This window comes from Trachemys scripta, chromosome 4 (genome assembly GCF_013100865.1).
Source record: "Trachemys scripta elegans isolate TJP31775 chromosome 4, CAS_Tse_1.0, whole genome shotgun sequence".
In the NCBI taxonomy this organism is placed as follows: domain Eukaryota; kingdom Metazoa; phylum Chordata; order Testudines; family Emydidae; genus Trachemys; species Trachemys scripta.
Genome location: NC_048301.1, coordinates 98,226,729 through 98,245,588, shown reverse-complemented (window position 1 = coordinate 98,245,588; position 18,860 = coordinate 98,226,729). Strand labels below are relative to the sequence as shown.

General features: G+C 42.9%; 1 protein-coding gene across 9 annotated transcripts in view; it reads right to left on the bottom strand.

The window, feature by feature from the left end:
- DENND2B (DENN domain containing 2B) overlaps positions 1-18,860 on the bottom strand; it is a 291,401-nt gene that overhangs the window by 132,017 nt on the left and 140,524 nt on the right. The window contains exons 1-2 of one of the 9 annotated variants that reach the window (XM_034770084.1): positions 10,975-11,206; positions 9,440-9,497 (exon numbers count right to left, since the gene is read on the bottom strand). The exons of 7 other annotated variants lie outside the window; for them this stretch is intronic. The gene's annotated coding sequence lies outside the window, so the exon portion shown is untranslated. Of the gene's footprint in view, positions 1-9,207; positions 9,268-9,439; positions 9,498-10,974; positions 11,207-18,860 lie in introns of those variants that run through there. One more of the 9 variants, XM_034770086.1, reaches the window with a different exon arrangement.

Genomic DNA, 18,860 nt, shown 5'->3' with positions numbered 1-18,860 from the left:
GTAGGAATTACGATACCTTCGGGAAAGTATCAAAGGACATGATGGAAAGGGGCCATGACCGGGACGCCCTGCAGTGCAGGATTAAAGTGAAGGAGCTGTGGAGTGCCTACTGCAAAGCCCGCGACGCAAACGGCCGCTCGGGTGCTCCCCCTGAGACCTGCCAATTCTACAAAGAGCTGGATGCGATACTTGGGGTTTACCCCACCTCCACTCCGAGCACCACCATGGACACTTCAGAGCCGGGGGGGGGGGGGGGGGGAAAGGAGGAGGAAAACGGGAGTGATGGTGGTGGGCCGGATGGAGACACCCCGGAATCCCTGGAGCCATGCAGCCAGGAGCTCTTCTTGAGCCAGGAGGAAGGTAGCCAGTCACAGTGGCCGGTACTTGGTGGAGGACAAACTGAAGAGCAGGTTCCCGGTAAGCGGGTTTTTTTTTCAGGAAGGAATTTTTTCGGTGCGGGCTCTATTGGAGAGGAGGGTTAGGCATGCATGCCTAGATGCGGAATAGTGCATTGATGTGGTTTATCACATCGCGGTAATCGGCCTCGGTAATCTCCTCGAATGTCTCATCCAGAACATGTGCAATGTGCTTGCGCAGGTTTATCGGGAGAGCCACCGTGGTCCTTGTCCCAGCCAGGCTAACGTGTCCACGCCACTGTGCCATGAGGGGCGGGGAGAACATTGCTGCACACAGGCAAGCTGCATATGGGCCAGGGCGGAAGCCGCATTGCAGTAGAAGACCCTCCCTTGCTTCCCAGGTCACCCTCGGCAGCGAGCTATCGTCCAGGACGAACTCCTGTGGAAAATGTTGGGACAGTGTTCAGTGTAGGTGCCCCCTGAAGCTGTTGGGTCTCCCCAAGGCACAGAAACCTAGAGGACAGTGCAGCCCTGAAACAATCAGTCCCCCTTACTCACCATTTTGAGGCTCCCGTGGGATGTATGTGCTCTGTTTCGGGCGGGAAAATTATGCTATTGTGTAGACCCTCTGTGTTTTCTACTCCTTAAGTGCGGGGGGCATTATTACTCTGTCTGGTATAAACAATGCTGCCTCTGTTAAATGTTGCATTTTTCCTATACAGCTGCATCAACCTTGAGACCTCAGCCGTCCCTCTTATCGCCTGCTCAGAGACTGCAAAGACCCAGGAAGACACCGCGAAAAAGCAAAGATGACATGCTGCAAGAAGTGATGCGGCAATCTATTAAAGAGAATGAGAAAGCACAGAACTGGAGGGAGAGAGAAAGCAGGATCCGCCAGGAAAATGCACCACACCGGCGGCAAAGCACCGCGCACCGGCAGCAAAGCACTGATCGGCTCATAAGCATCCTGGAGCGCCAAGCAGATGCTGTCCAGGAGCTGGTAGCCATGCAGAAAGAGGAGGAGTACCGCAAACGCCACCCCCCCCCACAGCCCTTGTCCCAAAACTCTTTCCGTTGTACCTCACTGTCACCTCCAATCCACTTTCCCCAACTTCCATGTTCTTCACGCCACCCGCTGCCTCCAACACCAGTATCTTCACCACCCAGCCCTGAAAACCATGACCCTTACCCTCTGAACTCAACCCCCATCACCATGCAGTATAGCTGTCCTGAAATGCAGCACTCACTGCACAGCACACCATACAGGACATACGCGAATCTGTGATTGTACTGTTCCCCACTCCACCCCCTTGTTTCTTTTCAATAAATGGATTCTTTGGCTTTGAAAACATTCTTTATTATTGCATAAAGTAAAAAGACTCCTTAGCCCAGGAAATAAACAGGCACCGCAAGTCTGCTTGTCTGCTAAGCAGACACTGATTCCTAAAGATTGGAACTACTGCACTTCACTCCCGTGCAGGGCACCGGATATCACTGCTGGTTTTCAGCCTCAAATTGCTCCCTCAAGACATCCCTAATCCTTGCAGCCCCGCGCTGGGCCCCTGTAATAGCCCTGCTCTCTGGCTGTGCAAATTCAGCCTACAAGTGTTGAACCTTGGAGGTCCATGCCTAAGTGAAGCTTTCACCCTTCCCTCCACAAATATTATGGAGGGCACAGCACACGGATATAACCGTGGGGATGCTGTTTTCGGCCAAGTCCAGCTTCCCATACAGAGATCGCCAGCGGCCCTTTAAACAGCCCAAGGCACACTCCACAGTCATTCGGCAGCAGCTCAGCCTGTAGTTGAACCGTTCCTTGCTGCTGTCAAGGCTCCCTGTGTAGGGTTTCATGAGCCACGGCATTAACGGGTAAGCGGGATCTCCAAGGGTCACAATGGGCATTTCAACTTCCCCTACCGTGATCTTCCGCTCTGGGAAAAAAGTCCCGGCCTGCATCTTCCTGAACAGTCAAGTGTTCCGAAAGATGCGTGCGACATGCACCTTTCTGAGCCAGCCTGTGTTAATGTCAATGAAACGCCCACGGTGATCCACAAGCGCCTGGAGAACCATAGAGAAATACCCCTTCTGATTAATGTACTCAGATCCTAGGTGGGGCGGTGCCAGAATAGGAATGTGCATCCCATCTATCGCCCCTCCACAGTTAGGGAACCCTATTTGTGCAAAGCCATCCGCTATTTCCTGCACGTTACCCAGAGTCCCGGTTCTTCTGAGTAGGATGCGATTAATGGCCTTGCAAACTTGCATCAACACGATTCCAATGGTCGACTTTCCCACTCCAAACTGGTTTGCGACTGACCGGTAGCTGTCTGGAGTTGCCAGCTTCCAGATTGCAGTAGCCACCCACTTCTCCACTGGCAGGGCAGCTCTCAATCTCGTGTCCTTGCACCGCAGGGTGGGGGCAAGCTCCTCACACAGTCCCATGAAAGTGGCTTTTCTCATCCAAAAGTTCTGCAGCCACTGCTCGTCATCCCAGCCTTCCATGAAGATGTGATCCCACCACTCGGTGCTTGTTTCCCGAGCCCAAAAGCGGTGTTCCACGGTGCTGAGCATGTCCATAAATGCCACAAGCAATTTCGTGTCGTATGCATTACGCGGCTTGATAGCATCGTCGGACTCCTCACCCTCACTCTCACTTTGGACCTTAAGGAATAGTTCGACAGCCAAACGTGACATGCTGGCGAGACTTGTCAGCATACGCCTCAGCAGTTCGGACTCCATTTCCTGCAGACAGATCGCGCTGCACAGAAACCGTTGAAAGATGGCGCCAAAGGTGGACGGAAACAAAGGGATTTCTGGGATGCGAAGCGATGCATCACAGGGCATTGGGACAGGACCCAGAATCCCCCGCACCCACGCCCCCTTCCCACAACCCAGGGCGCCAGAATGGGAAAAGATGCTCTGTGGGATAGCTGCCCATAATGCACCACTCCCAATAGCGCTGCAATTGCTGCAAATGTGGCCATGACAGTGCGCTGGGCAGCTGTCAGTGTGGACAGACTACAGCGCTTTCCCTACTCAGCTGCACAAAGTCAGGTTTAACTCACAGCGCTGTACATCTGCAAGTGTAGCCAAGGCCTCAGAGTACGTTTCCCAGCCCTGAAGAAGAGCTGTGTGTAAACTTGAAAGCTCGTCTCTCTCACCAACAGAAGTTGGTCCAATAAAATATATTACCTCACCCACCTTGTCTCTAATATCCTGGGGCCAACACAGCTACAACAACACTGCATAGTCTAACCCCAGGCAGTCACATTTAGTCTGAGTGCCAAACACATAACCAGAAGTCATCTGTGTGCCTTGTAAGGTTCCTGCTGGGCATTTGGAAAGCACCAGCAGGAACCTACTTGTTGCAGATATTTTGAATCTGTACAGTTTATTTACAGATACCAGTGACTTTCTACATTTGAAACGACTGCTATATTCACAAACCTGTGTATACCATATCAAAGAAGATGGCTTGAATCCTCATTTACACTAAAACCCCTTACACTGGCTGTGTAAAGGGGCCTGAGGATTTGGGTAATTGTTCAGAAACCTCAGTGCAACTGAGAACCAGGCCTTACATCTATTTGGTTTGACAGCTAAACATCCATATGACAATGTTCAGACATTCAGGCAGATAATATAGACTACTGCCATTCTATAAATACCTCAAATAGATTAATATGTACTACAGTTCATTAAAACTTAAATCTAAATAAGACAGTTTATTATGAGTACAGGATGTGAACTTTTCTCACCCAAAGGTGGGACTAGTGTCATAAGGTTGTTTTCAAGCTGTTTTGACTTGTTCATGCAGCAAAAAGGTAAAACTTGTCGTATCTTGCCATTTCTCTGAAATGGAAATGATGAAAGTGGCAAAACAATCTTCCTCCGCCAAAGGCCAATTGCTGCTTTTGAGAGCTTAACAGGCATATATATCAGACTCCCTGACAATACACCCTTTGGATAACTTCCTCTTCCAGGGCTGACTCTGACTTTGAGCCAAAAAGGAAAACAAAAGAAATTCCAAAGTTAAAAGTAATTTTGCATAATAAGACAGCTACTTAGAACAGAACAATTCATAGGGACACACATAGAAAGACAGACTACACAGTATTGGTGAAAAAAATCCCAGCAGTTATAGACGGAGAGGCAAAAAAGAGCTAACTGATTGGAGTGGGTGAGGGTTGCAGTGCTTTAAAAAAAAAAAAAAAAAAAAAAAAAAAAAAATCAAAGGCCATTCTCAGTATGTGCTCCTGAAATCAAAACTCTCCTGAAAATTTTGTTAGTCTCCGCTGAAGTAAAAACCTAAATCTTATCATAACTATCAACAAAATAAACAGGCTACTAACTAAGGCTTTGAAATAGCATAACCAGCTCATAAGCTAAATGGATTCTGCAGAATTCTATTTGGCATTGAAAGAAGTTCCAACTCCTTCACTTAGAGCTGTGTGCATGTAAGGACTGTGGGATCAAGCCCTGTTAAAACTCCATGATGAATTCCCGTTGATGCAAAGCCCTTCAGATACATTTGCTGAATCCTTATAATAATTTTTGTAGAGGAAAACCCATAAGAACTCAGCTGACTGCAATCATTCTGTGCCTTGATTCTCCACTCACATCAGTGCATTGCAGGAATTACTCCACGGTGTCAGGCTCTACAATTGTAAAAATTTGCAAGAAGATGGGAGCTGGTGAATCAAATCTTGCGAGCTTTAATCAAGTTGACTTCCTAAAGTAAAGATCCAGGGTCTGACAATGTGCAATGACTATACAAGAAAAGCAAATCAAACTCTGTACATAAAAGATGACCGATTTTGTACTATTTTGTGAATGGTAAATCAAAGAATGAAAATCAAGAGCACTCCGTTTTGCTCTAGCTAGACATACTCTGAATACATTTTACCAAGTAATTTCTAAGGTGAGGAAATAGGGAACGGAGAATTCTGAAATGATGTGGAATTGCAGGGCCTGTACCTTGTATAGTCTTTCTGATCAATGCAAGATGAATTTCAAAGCACTACGGAAATCAAAATTTTTCATCCACTTTGCACTGGTGTAAATGACTACACAAGGTACAGGACAACAAATAATCAGGCTCAGAATATTTTGATGGACCAAACTGATGCTTTCCATTACAGTGTTTAGAAGATGAGCTCCCAATATGAAAAAAATCACGGCTATTTGAAATGTCAAAAACATAGTAATTCCCCATTTTTCCTAAAGAACAATGTATTGATTAGTGTTTTTTCTACATAAATCTGTTATTCAACATTAAAACTGTAACACCACTTCCTAGTTGCTTTATGTCCCTTCTCTTTTCCTTAAGGTTTATTCTGAATAATGTTGGTCCATACAATGTATTTTCTTATAGCTGTGCCTCCACTTCTTATCTTTAAGGACACCATTCTTGAAACTGCTTTGAATAAAGTACCTGAGTCAAATCCTTCATCTAGTTTCCTTGGTTTTGTCTTTCTTTCCTACTAACTCTTAATTTTATAGGTGGGTTGAACACTGCAAATGGGTGAAAGTTTTCTTTAAATGAGGCAGAACCCACAAGCTATCAACTTTTTCTTAAGACTCATGGTTCTTTGGAAGTTGTTTCTGTAAGAAGCATGTCTAAAACAGGTTTGTTCAGAGCCCTACTGTGCACGGTTGCTCTCAGGTTTCATCTTTTCACAGTATTGGCAACTTTCCTGTGGGATTGTTTATTTGCCCCAGGGTCTTAAGGAAATGAACTCTTTGGGATGAATCCTGCTAGAGCTTTGCAGCGCCAATTAAAATCAGAGCAAGCAAATCTTCTGCATTTATATGAATCAAATTTAAAAGGGGGGCTGTGACGCATGGCTAGAAAGGGTTAAACATCCTGCAAAATAAATAACCCTCAAAAGACAGGTGGGGAGATCATGTTTGTGTTTTTGTGTATTTACGTATGTATGAGTAGGATCCACAATGTAATCAATAGTCCCTGTCTATGCGGTATTCTGATCATTCCGAGGTCAAAAGAAGATCCTGGCATTTAAATGAATTGTAAACACGGGATATCTCAGTATTCATCTTGCTTTGAAATGTACTGTGAATGGTGGAAGAAAAAGCAAACGGCCTTATGTTAATTCGTATAGCTAAATACCGGTGATGGACGTCCTTCAAAGTCATCCTAATGACCTTTTGTTCCCAGAGGAAATCCAAACTTGTCAAAGACATGAAATTGTATAAAAGATCCTTGGGTCCTGATTCTGCTTAGGCTTCATCAGGGGAAAGTTTGAGTCACAAGACTGAGGTCCCAGTTACGCTGGTACGCCCTGAATATGAGATTTGGACATTGGACTGTGAGCTATGGACTGAATTCTACAGTTGTTATGGCAACACCCATTTTTTCATGTTCTCTGTGTACATATATCTTCCTACTGTATTTTCCACTGCATGCATCCGATGAAGTGGGTTTTAGCCCACAAAAGCTTATGCTCAAATAAATTTGTTAGTCTCTAAGATGCCACAAGTACTCCTGTTCTTTTTGCATCTCTGCTATGAATCTGAACCTCAATGAATTGAACTCATGTCTGTATGTATATTGATCTTTTAACCATATTCTTTCTCTTTTGCTTTTTAATAATGTTTAGTTTAGTTAAGAGGTTGGCAAAAGAACCTTGAGTCTAACCTTGAGTTTAACATGTGAAAATGGATGGTATCTCTTTAAGACAGAGTCCAGCCTTGGAATTGGTAAAGGTTGAGGATTTGAAAACTAGTAAACAAGCTAGTGTCTGTGTTGATGCAAATTACCTGACTGACTGGGGGGAGAAAGACTTGCCCATAGCCATTAGTAAAGAGGACGCACCCAGCCAGCCAATGGATTCTGTTGCAAAAAAAGAGTTCAGATTTTGACCCTACTGGACAGGGAGGAAGGGAAGGATTAAAACCTTGCATATAAAAGCCATGGGTTAACCCTAAAATACCAAAACTCCAAGGAAGTGGTTAAACTAAAAGCCTATGTCAAGGAAAACCCTGAGGTCAAGAAAAAGCTACAAAGATTCAAAAGGGATATTAAACAAGCTGATCTAAAGAATGATTTGTCTAAACCAAAGGCTTGGCATGACAAAAATAACTGTAAATGTACACGTGATAGAACTGTTAATGTTATTGCTAATGATTGTAACTAACTTGTTGCTGATACCAAGAACTGTAAAAATGTACAATGTGCATGGTCTTTTGAAAAAGCCCTTGAACACATTAAGAGTGGTACATACTAGAAACCCTTATGATTATGCTGTTTGGTTCAACAAGAACACACTTAGTGTTAAAAAGCCTAAAAATGTTGAGGCTTCATAGCTAATGCATAGACATGTCAGGTAGAACTGGTACTAGAGCCCAGGGGTGAAATCTTGGCTCCACAGAAGTCAGTGACAGGTGTTTCATTGATTTCAGCGGAGCCAGTATTTTGCCCCACTCTCTAATATGGCAGTTCCAAGTCTCACCCACTCAAGCATGCTGCCTTTCAAAATAAATGTGCCGAATCTATTGCTTGGCTAGCCTAGCTGTAACTGCTACTTTAACTACTAGACCACACACTCCTTCCAGAGACAGGAATAGTGCCAAGGAATCCTAATTCCCAACACTCTACTGCTGTCCAGCAAATAATTGGGTAATGCATTGGTAGAGTATGTGTCAAGTCCCCTTTAGTGGCTGATCTACATAGAGGATAACAGTTCTTTCTTTAGATCATGTGGCAGATGTCTGTGTTGAAGATCTGAGGGTTGATAGTTCAAACACTGCTGATGATTCATATGAGGTATCTTTCTGTGGTGGTTCTGCATGAATTAATTTGTTTTCCAGTTTTCTTTTTATAAACTGGTTTAGTTAATTCACATAGCGAGAAAACATCCTTAAAACACATTTCACAGTTAAAAACCATTAACCATCTTTTAATTGGGCCGCAACATGCAATGAAACGTGGGTGTTCTACATTTTAGTCACCTGTCACACATTTCAATTGCTTGTGTCACACATCAGCTGAGAAAATTTCACAAGAGACTAGCACTGTAAATATTTGTGCCATTTCTGGGGTCCCTGCATTACGTGGGCAAAAAATGAATTCCAGTACAAAAGAGCATGAAAAATCCAGCCCTGTTGGATTTCAGTACATTTCCGCCTCAAACACCAGCCCTGTCTGAATGTAATGTTTGTGAACCAACTCAGTCTGACCGTAATGCACTTGAATGTCACACATTGGTCCTGTCTGTATTTGTTACCTACGGCATTGGGTGGTTGTGGGAGGAGGAGAGAGAGAGCACAATCCTATTTTTAAACTTAGTCCCTATTGTGGCTAGACCTCTTGGAGGCCCCATTCCCACATTATCATTTGGCCTTGTGTTTCATGTCACTTTTTCTGCAAACATCAGTCACAGTGCAGTCAACTTTGTGCAGATTTCTTCTGTGTAAACAAAACTCTAAACCAGTGCCTACAGTAAACGTGCTTCATATCATGAGACCGCAATAGAATTACACAATGTAGAGAGAAGCCTTTTAATAAAGCCATTCCCATGATTAAAAATGAAACAACATAAACCTGGCATAGAGTTTTCTGTTTATTATTGTATTGCTTTACTTATTACAATAATGTGTCTAAAGACACAAAGTAGCCTTTCCTCTCTGGCTTGGTTTGGAAGCATTTATCTTCACTCCTTTGCCCTCGGTAGGCCAGAAGAGTGGGTTTCACACTGACCATCTCTGAGCTACCAATAATTCAAGTGAGTCATCCAGTGCAATTCCCCCCACCCCTGGCTCCCAGAAATGACCAAATATCAATTTTCTAGCAATAGTAACTGATTTTGTTTTTTAATGGAACATAGCTGACCTTGATAACAGTATTTCAAAAGGAGAAACTAGAGCAATTATCCTCTGGGATACAGGGCTTTTATATAAACAACCAAAAGAACAAAACCCAGAGTAGGATCTTTCTCAGCACCTGAAACCAGAACAAAAATAAAGCATTTGATTAGAGAACTGTGTCTAGACAGTGCAGGTTCCAAAAGGTGAGGAGGAGGAAGAAGAGGAGGAGAAGACATTATGAATACAGGCGTACTTACTATTTCTTCAAAGGTCAGGAACACACTGCATGGTAATCAATCCCACTTCACACACCAGCTGCAAGGAGACAGAGAAAAAGCTGTTTAACTTCTTCCAACAAAGTGGCTATATAGACAGACACAAAAGGCTGTGGCCCAGCCAAGCTACAGGGCTGATATGTCTAAGTCTGTAGGTTACAAATCACAGTTCATGTGTGTATTGTACTATGTTGTGAACTGTGATTTATTTAAAACCTATACAGTTACATACAACAAACCACAGACACTGTATATAATATATTTTTGTAGGTGTTATGTTGAGTACAACAGAAATACCCAGAAGTAAATAAAAACAGGTCATCTCTCATGACTGTATCCTGCCCTTACAAGAGGATAGACTTGAATGAATACACCTGTCCTGCCTCTAACGACCATGATCTTAATCAAATTCTTGTTGAATACAGAATAAATTCCAGCTAAAACTGGCAAATGTAACCCTTTGCTATATTTAACATATTTATATTTAACATTGTCCAGAGCTGTACAAATAGAAGAAACTGTCTGCAAATATTTGTTTGAATTTAAGAGTGAATTTTTATTCCACTTCATGTGCGACTCCTTTTTTCCCTATACTTTCTGCAAATATTTGAGTACTCTGGGGTGTTATTCTCCTCTGATTTATAAAGTGGTAAATCAGGCATAAGACCATAGAAGTCATTGGAGATATAATAGCTTTACGCCAGTGTAAATCAAAGAAGAATTAGTCCCTTAGTTTTTACTAGGTGATCATTTATGAAAAGTGAGTTTTGCCCAAATTTTTGAATTTTACCAAAAAAATAAATTTGGATGATTGTAAAATTTAAAGTAGGATGACTGTTGATTGTAAAATTTGCTCTTCATTCTGTGGTGCTTAGTGACATATTTCAGAAAATAAGGAAACGTGCCATGCAGTAAGTGAATATTCACAAACCACAAGTAATCTGCAGGCCAAGACTGATTATTCACTAAAGAAATGTATGAAATTCACTAACCAAAAAAAAAAAAAAAAAAAAAGTTATTTGCTAAGAATGAATAAATCAAAGACTTTTGCAATCTGTTTGCAGACAAAACATTAATAGAAAAAAAATAAAGCAACATTCATTAAATTCATTGAATTATTCACTAGCCCAGTCATTATCATAATCCCTTTACATAATAGTACACTCAAGGCCAAATCCAGCTCCCCCTGAAATTGATGGGCATCTTTCCACTGATTTCACTGGAAGCTGGATCTGCTCCTAATTTGGAACTAGTATTTTGGATTTTAGAACAGCAGCAATAAGCAGCCCCATTTTATAGAGTGCCATGCAGACTATAGGATAACATAGGCTGGGAGGATAGATTTTCAAAAGCACTCAGCATTGGCCTCTCTCTGCTTCCACTGAAGTCAACAGGAATTTTATCATTGACGTCAGTGGGAGGAAAATTCGGTCCAATCCTGTGCACTTTTGAAAATCCTGCTTGTAAGGTAGATGTTAACAGGATATAGGTATAGAGAACACATGCACATAACTCACCACTTTGAAATGAGCCTTCAAGGCCAATTCTCATCTCTACATATCCAGCAGTAATGGTATCTGAAGCCAACGCCGGAAGCTGGAGGATATTTGAGGGTATCTTTATGAATGCTTCATTCCTCTGATGCTTTGGCTTCTTATAAAGCTGTGGGTTTACTTTTACACTCTTCTTTTGGCCTATTAGGTTTTGTAAGGAGCTTGCCAGTATGTCTTTTATTTTTCTGTGGAAATTTGCACATTATAACAATCTGGAGAAAGAAAACACTGTACTGCCCATTGTCACAGAACAAAAAGGTGGAAAAATAAATGAGACTGATGTTTCAATATACAATACGTAAAAATGTAGCCCGCTAGCGCAGCGAGAAGAGGGAACATATTTCCATTACACACCCTTTTATTCAGAACATGCCCATACAGGAAGACACATTGATAGCATCAGACTAGGCCAAGAACATGAAGATTATTTGAAAGAAATTAGATTGTGCCAGCAAGTGAACGTAGGGATGAAGAGCAATGAAAAGATTGCACCAAACCGTTCAACTTTGCTCTCTAAAAACAAAACAAACTACAACAACAAGTTTGATTTAACCAGACTAAAAATGGAACCTCATCTAATAAATACTTGGAACAACAAATCCAAGGCCAAATTCTGGCTTTATGTTACACTTCTCACAACGTCACAGAGTTTGGATCACAATACTGATGTATATTTAAACACAGACCCATAAACTCTTGCTAGTCATTCAATGACTATCTTCTACCCCAGAATGTGAATTTCTTAGAACCCTTTAAAAAAATGGGCACCAGAGCCAATGCAGCACAGAAAAGCTTGGAAGCAGCAGAGTATTTAACGCTGGGTTTCCATTCCAGCACTGTTAGCCAGAATAGAGAACTAAGTCACTGTGAGCCAAATGGCGCCCTAACGTGAGTACATCACCTCTCTAAGGCAGTGGATTAGCACCTGCTTTCACCAGAGCTGAATTTAGCTCAGATGGGTCAAAAGCATAGCTCTCTGCTGTACAGGATCATAGGTGACATCACTCCTTTTGATCTGAATCATATCTCCAGGGGCATAGTGGAGTGCAGGTTCTACACTGGTAGAGAGTAAATACTCCCATTTAATTCTGGAAGTCAGCTGTGGGCATGAACGGGAGAAAAGTCTTTGCTAACAGACCTTGCTTTCTCAGGCTGTGAACAATGCTCACAAATGCCTATATACAGGTTTCTGGCAGGTTGTAGCCCCACACAGATCCATGTATTGCACATAATGCGCAGCATGTCAACTTTTAAAATTATTGTTCCACTCTGTACCTCTGACCAGCTCAGCTCTGGTGTTATCTTCCTGCATACTCGTGTAGATTATGGACACCAGGCAGGCTGAACTATTAAACTGATTACAGACAGTATGGCGAATCGGGGCGACCACTCTGGGATCCGCACTTTGGGAGGCCCTGTGCTTCAGTGTGCGTGTATCGTGCAGGAGGCGCTAGGCCGGCCCAGGGAGGTTGGGGTTGGGGTGCCTGGGAGGTTAGGGGGACCCTGGCGCTAGCAGCGGCGGTTGGGCCCACACTCACCAGCGGGAAGCCACATTGTATTTCTTTTTCTTGCTCACGTGCCGCCAGCATCCTAGCGCCACCTGAACCTGCCAGTGCTAGGCTGACCCCATCCATTGCCCTTCCACCCCAGACCCCACCCCCAGCACAAGGGGCCCCTTGCCTCTAGCACAGGTGCCACCCTGTGACTCTCCATCGTCCCTTGCCCCCCAGCACTGATATCCCCTCCTCACACCAGATTTCACCTGTATAAAAAAAATGTTAAGAAGGGCCCATACAGGCTGATTTGTGGCCCCGCACCCTCCCTAGGGACAGCCCTGGCTATAGAAAACACTATTATTTAAATAAATCGGTCCTACAGAATTTCAAGCTTCTTTTCCTTCTATTCTATTTCTCTTCCTCATCTGACATCTTTGTCACACATTTTAAATGCCACTGTCACACACTTTGCCCTTAGCTGGTCATACAGGTTCAAAACTTAGTTGGAAGTTCTAATCAATCAACTCGTAAGGATGAGAAATAAAAACAAGCAGGGATTTCACCCCCCTTGGATCGGTGCATCCTGCTGTGTGTTTATGGAATCCTACTACTCCACTCCTCAAGCAACAAATGGAACATGCTCTCTCTGTGTCTGTCAAATCTCTGTCCCTTTTGTATGTATAAAGGGAGGAACTTGCCATTAATGATTAACAGGAACAAGACAAACAGAAAGTCCTACCATTGAATCTGACAGATTGACTTCCAGTGCATTCAGTGGCAAAGTTAAGGTTATCTGAAAGTTACCAGGACATGGATGTGGTCTGCTTCTTTAAAGTTGCAGGGCAGGAACAACCAGTTTAAAATTCTTTCCTGGAACTTCGTGACATGAAGCAGCCTTACTGTCCATTGCCAACAAAATCACTGATTCACTTCTGAAAAGTAAAGCTGTATTGGGTCCACTAGACAACACACTCCAGTATTGGACAAGATCACTGGGCTGAACATATTCCTTAAGTTCCACATGGCTGAAGGTACTGGCTAGAAAGAAACAGAGGACGACTCTGTGAGCAGCTAAGCATCCACAAGAAAATGCTTTTATCTTCACCAAGTGCTTGGAAATGATTCAGTGTGTCTGCCAGCTGCCTAATTTACCACTGTCCGCTTTTAGTTTTCCTTTATCATCATCAGTTTTCCAAACTGGCAGCAAATCAAGGCAACAGCGATTTCAAATGCTCTGAACTGGAGAGTGAGCTTGTTCCTACGTTGTGTCTGAAAGTTGCTGCACCAGTTAAGCTCTCCCTACTGCCCCACTTTCCCCACTGAGGAACAGTTGCTTCCCTGGGAAGGTCCCTTTGTAGGAGCTGGATTTTATAATGTACTATGAGAATTAATGTATGATTTGATTTCATCCTGTCAGCCACCCTTTTTGAATAGCAGAAAGGAATGACAGACCAGAACAATCCTTATGACTGATTATGGTCACCCTTTTGTTTTAGGATAAGTTATAATGTCTACTATGGTTTCCTATATGTATTACAATATAGGCACTCTAGTTAAATATGCATTTCTTTGTTTTAAGGTTTTAGTAAGTAAGAGACAGGATTCTCTATTGTGTCTATGTTAAGTAGATTAGAGGAACATTGAAGGCCTGGGCCTCAATGTAAATTGCCTTGGCTATTGATTGTAAAACTTAGCAAGGTTTAATTTGCAATGCCTTTTTGCTCGATATAAAATACTACTGTTTGTATTCTCAATCTGTTTGTGTGAATGAGGAATATATGCATCAGGAAAATATAAGGTGTGAAGGCCATTGTTATAGCCAGAGTCAAGGAAGAAGGAATGAAGAGACTTAAAGGACATCAAAGAATCATCGGTTTCAGAGTAGCAGCCATGTTAGGCTGTATCCGCAAAAAGAACAGGAGTACTTGTGGCACCTTAGAGACTAACAAATTTTTTAGAGCATAAGCTTTCGTGGACTACAGCCCACTTCTTCGGATGCATATAGAATGGAACATATATTGAGGAGATATATATACACACATACAGAAAGCATAAACAGGTGGGAGTTGTCTTACCAACTCTGAGAGGCCAATTAAGTAAGTGAAAAAAACTTTTGAAGTGATAATCAAGATAGCCCAGTACAGACAGTTTGATAAGAAGTGTGAGAATACTTACAAGGGGAGATAGATTCAATGTTTGTAATGGCTCAGCCATTCCCAGTCCTTATTCAATCCTTTGTTGATTGTATCTAGTTTGCATATCAATTCCAGCTCAGCAGTCTCTCATTGGAGTCTGTTTTTGAAGTTTTTCTGTTGTAATATAGCCACCCGCAGGTCTGTCATAGAATGACCAGACAGGTTAAAGTGTTCTCCCACTGGTGTTTGAGTATTATGATTCCTGATGTCAGATTTGTGTCCATTAACTCTTTTGCGTAGAGACTGTCCGGTTTGGCCAATGTACATGGCAGAGGGCATTGCTGGCACATGATGGCATATATCACATTGGTAGATGTGCAGGTGAACGAGTCCCTGATGGTATGGCTGATGTGATTAGGTCCTATGATGATGTCACTTGAATAGATATGTGGACAGAGTTGGCATCGGGCTTTGTTACAAGGATAGGTTCCTGGGTCAGTGTTTTTGTTCAGTGATGTGTGGTTGCTGGTGAGTATTTGCTTTAGGTTGGGGGGTTGTCTGTAAGCGAGGACAGGTCTGTCTCCCAAGATCTGTGAGAGTGAAGGATCATCTTTCAGGATAGGTTGTAGATCTTTGATGATGCGCTGGAGAGGTTTTAGTTGGGGGCTGAAGGTGACAGCTAGTGGTGTTCTGTTATTTTCTTTGTTGGGCCTGTCTTGTAGGAGGTGACTTCTGGATACTCGTCTGGCTCTGTCAGTCAGTCAATCTGTTTTTTCACTTCAGCAGGTGGGTATTGTAGTTTTAAGAATGCTTGATAGAGATCTTGTAGGTGCTTGTCTCTGTCTGAGGGATTGGAGCAAAAGTGGTTATATCTTAGAGCTTGGCTGTAGACAATGGATCATGTGGTGTGTCCTGGAAGGAAACTGGAGGCATGTAGGTAAGTGTAGCGGTCAGTAAGTTTCCAGTATAGGGTGGTATTTATGTGACCATCACTTATTAGCACAGTAGTGTCCATGAAATGGACCGCTTGTGTGGATTGATCTAGGCTGAGGTTGATGGTGGGATGGAAATTATTGAAATCATGGTGGAACTCCTCAAGGGCTTCTTTTCCATGGGTCCAGATGATGAAGATGTCATCAATGTAGCACAAGTAGAGTAGGGGCGTTAGGGGACGAGAGCTAAGGAAGCGTTGTTCTAAGTCAGCCATAAAAATGTTGGCATATTGTGGGGCCATGCGGGTACCCATAGCAGTGCCGCTGACTCGAAGGTATATATTGTCCCCAAATGTGAAATAGTTGTGGGTGAGGACAAAGAATCATCAACGCGCATCCATAATGAAGGGCAGATTGACGACCCTGAGGTGAAGGCAGGCACCCCTAAGGACAATTGATTAAATCGGAACAAAGGATCGGAACAAAGGACAGGATGACCCTCTTGGGGTGTATTGTAATGTTTACACCAATTAAGTAGTAACTGGTCACAAACTGACACAGCAAAATCCATAGGCTTCAACAGAGGGAAAAAAAACCTATAAGAACAGGGTGCTTGGCTATGGGACTTTGGGTTCGTCTTGCCATACCCCAGGAGCATCGGATCACGACTGATAGAGCCCTGCTCCCCTCTGTGACCAATCTGGCTGGCCACTAGATTGATCCAGACTCTGGACTGGTAACTATACACATCACTGCAGGAGAGAGAGAGAGAGAGAGTGTGTGTGTGTGTGTGTGTGTGTGTGTGTGTGTGTGTGTGTCTAAAAAGCATATGCTAACTGTGGTATTCTCAATAAATGCTGTGTATTTACCTTCCTCTATAAAGATCCTGTGTGCTTTGTATGCGCATAACACCTTTATACAGAAAAGCAGGTGAGTCAGCCTGGCATCTTCAGGCTGTGATAGAAAGAGAGGATTGACCAATGACCTCACTTTCCCACTACTTAAATATTGTAAGTACTGTGCTTTCCCATCACATTAACCTTACATCAATGAGCAAAGCAAACAACATTCCAGATACATGCCTTCCTGCAGGTAAAGCATTAGTAGACAAGCGTCAATGCATTTTGTCTTCAGGAAGGAAACATCCACAAAATTGCCCAGAGAAAAGGTTAAACCTGCTCAGCTATTGCATAATCCAGACATCTGCCAGCGCCTGGGAAATTGCTGCAGTGTGGAACAGAGATGATTATGATACAGGAGCGATTTTCCTAGTGCTTATGCCATTATTTCAGTGAGAGAGACAAGATTATTACATGAGCTGCTTTTTTAGCTGTTAAACCAATGCCTGTAAAAGTATCTGTATAAAAAGCATTGCCCCTAAACTGAACACCTTATTCAATGTGACTTCTAGTCACTTCTTGACTCAGAAACATATCAGTAGTTTTGCACTGGTATCCTGGAGCTAGATTGTGGCTTGGATTCCACCCGTGCAGGGGAGTAAGAACCCCACCCCCACGAGCCTTTCTACCTCTGCACAGATTGCACCCGCTGACTCCCCGCACTGTGTGTGTGGGAAATGGGGGATGGGCAGAACCATAACTGCTCTGGCTAGAGCAGCTAAGCCAGCCTGGTATAGTCCAGCCTAGATTTACTACTCTCAACTCTGGAGCAAGAGGAAAAGAAACCGTGCCCCAGAGGGGTGTCTCTGAGTCACAATGCCTATTGGGGCTATGCCTGGGGTGGTGCAGTTTATGGCTCACCCCTTTCTCAGGGCACTTAGCTGATTTATAGGAAAAGAAACTGGGAGTAGCAACATATAGCAAATACCACAGCATTCCTTAGCTGATTTAATGCCTTCATCAACTTTGCATTTTCATATATTGATACCTTCAAGCACATGACAGTATCAAAATATAAAAACAGACCCATCAGTTTATACTCAAACACTGCGTTATTAACATAAATCCCAATCTGTGCTTTATTATTCCCTCATACAAAACTAGATACTGCCTTAAGTTGCGAGAAAAACTGAGATCTAGAATGCCATTATACTGCCTTAGGAGACAGAGGGCCTGATCGTCCACTTCATTACACTAGGCCCTTACTATATGGGCTTCAGCTGAGGCATACTGACACGTGCCATGGCGGATCAGGCCCAGAAATGTCTAGCAGGTCTTTCCCAAGAGGCATCTTGGGCCAGTAGTGCTCAGGTCTATATTATGTTCCCAAATGTCCTAGCAGATGGAAAAGCTCATTTGTGAGGGCTGCTGCACACGATTGTGCCTAGAAAGTCTGACATAAAATAGCTTGTTATATAAATCCAAAATTGGAACTACCCTGTTTACTCATGAGCTCCAGTCCACTGCTCAACATAAAAAGTATTTTCATGATACAGCCACAATTTTGTGGATGGGTGGAATCAGCAAAGTTGTTATGTCTTGCAATTTCCATTATTTCCTTTTTAAAAAGAAGGAGGGCACAAAAGTAATTATGCCTCTTAACTTGATTCCAGTTTTTTCTATAGCTTCTATACCCTCAGAGATTAATTCTGGTTAAAGAGCACCATTAATACATTAACCTTACTAAATAATGCTTTTACTTCACTGCCAAAATATTTTTTTAAATAGCTCAAGGATCACATAGTGTAATTTATTAACATTGGTACAAAGAGCATCATTAACTTAACTAAATCATTCCTGTATTCTAACTGAAACTCTCCTCAGGCTTGCTTTATTAAAGCATATAGTACAATTTGGGCACTATGGACAAGATTTTCAAACCTGGCTGCCTAAAATCCAGCTCCTAAAACTAGACAGGCTCAAAAAATAAGGGTTCTGATTTTCAAAAGTGGGGCTGAGCACGGCAGCTCTTATTGACATCAGTGGGATTTGAGTGTTCTCAACACTTCTGACAATCAGACCACTTACTACAGAAACCTACACGTGGATTTAGGAGCCAAACTTTATTCACCCAAATCTTCAAATTTGGACTCACATAAACGAACAAACAAATTCTCAATGGCAGCACTCTTGTATCTCTTACAGCAACAGGAGATATCAGTGCTGGGCACAGAACTCAATCCTGCAAGGTGCCAGCACCTTCTTCAAAGTGTTGAGTGCCCATTGCCTTTACTATCTTTGTTAGTGGTACTGACACATCCCATTTCAAGATATAGCTTCAGTTGTAGTTCTACAGCTAAACAGTGTGCATGGGTTAGCCAAGATACAAACAGCATTAGTGAATGACATGTGAGTCATGTTGGAGACCTTGAAGAAGCTGACAGTGTA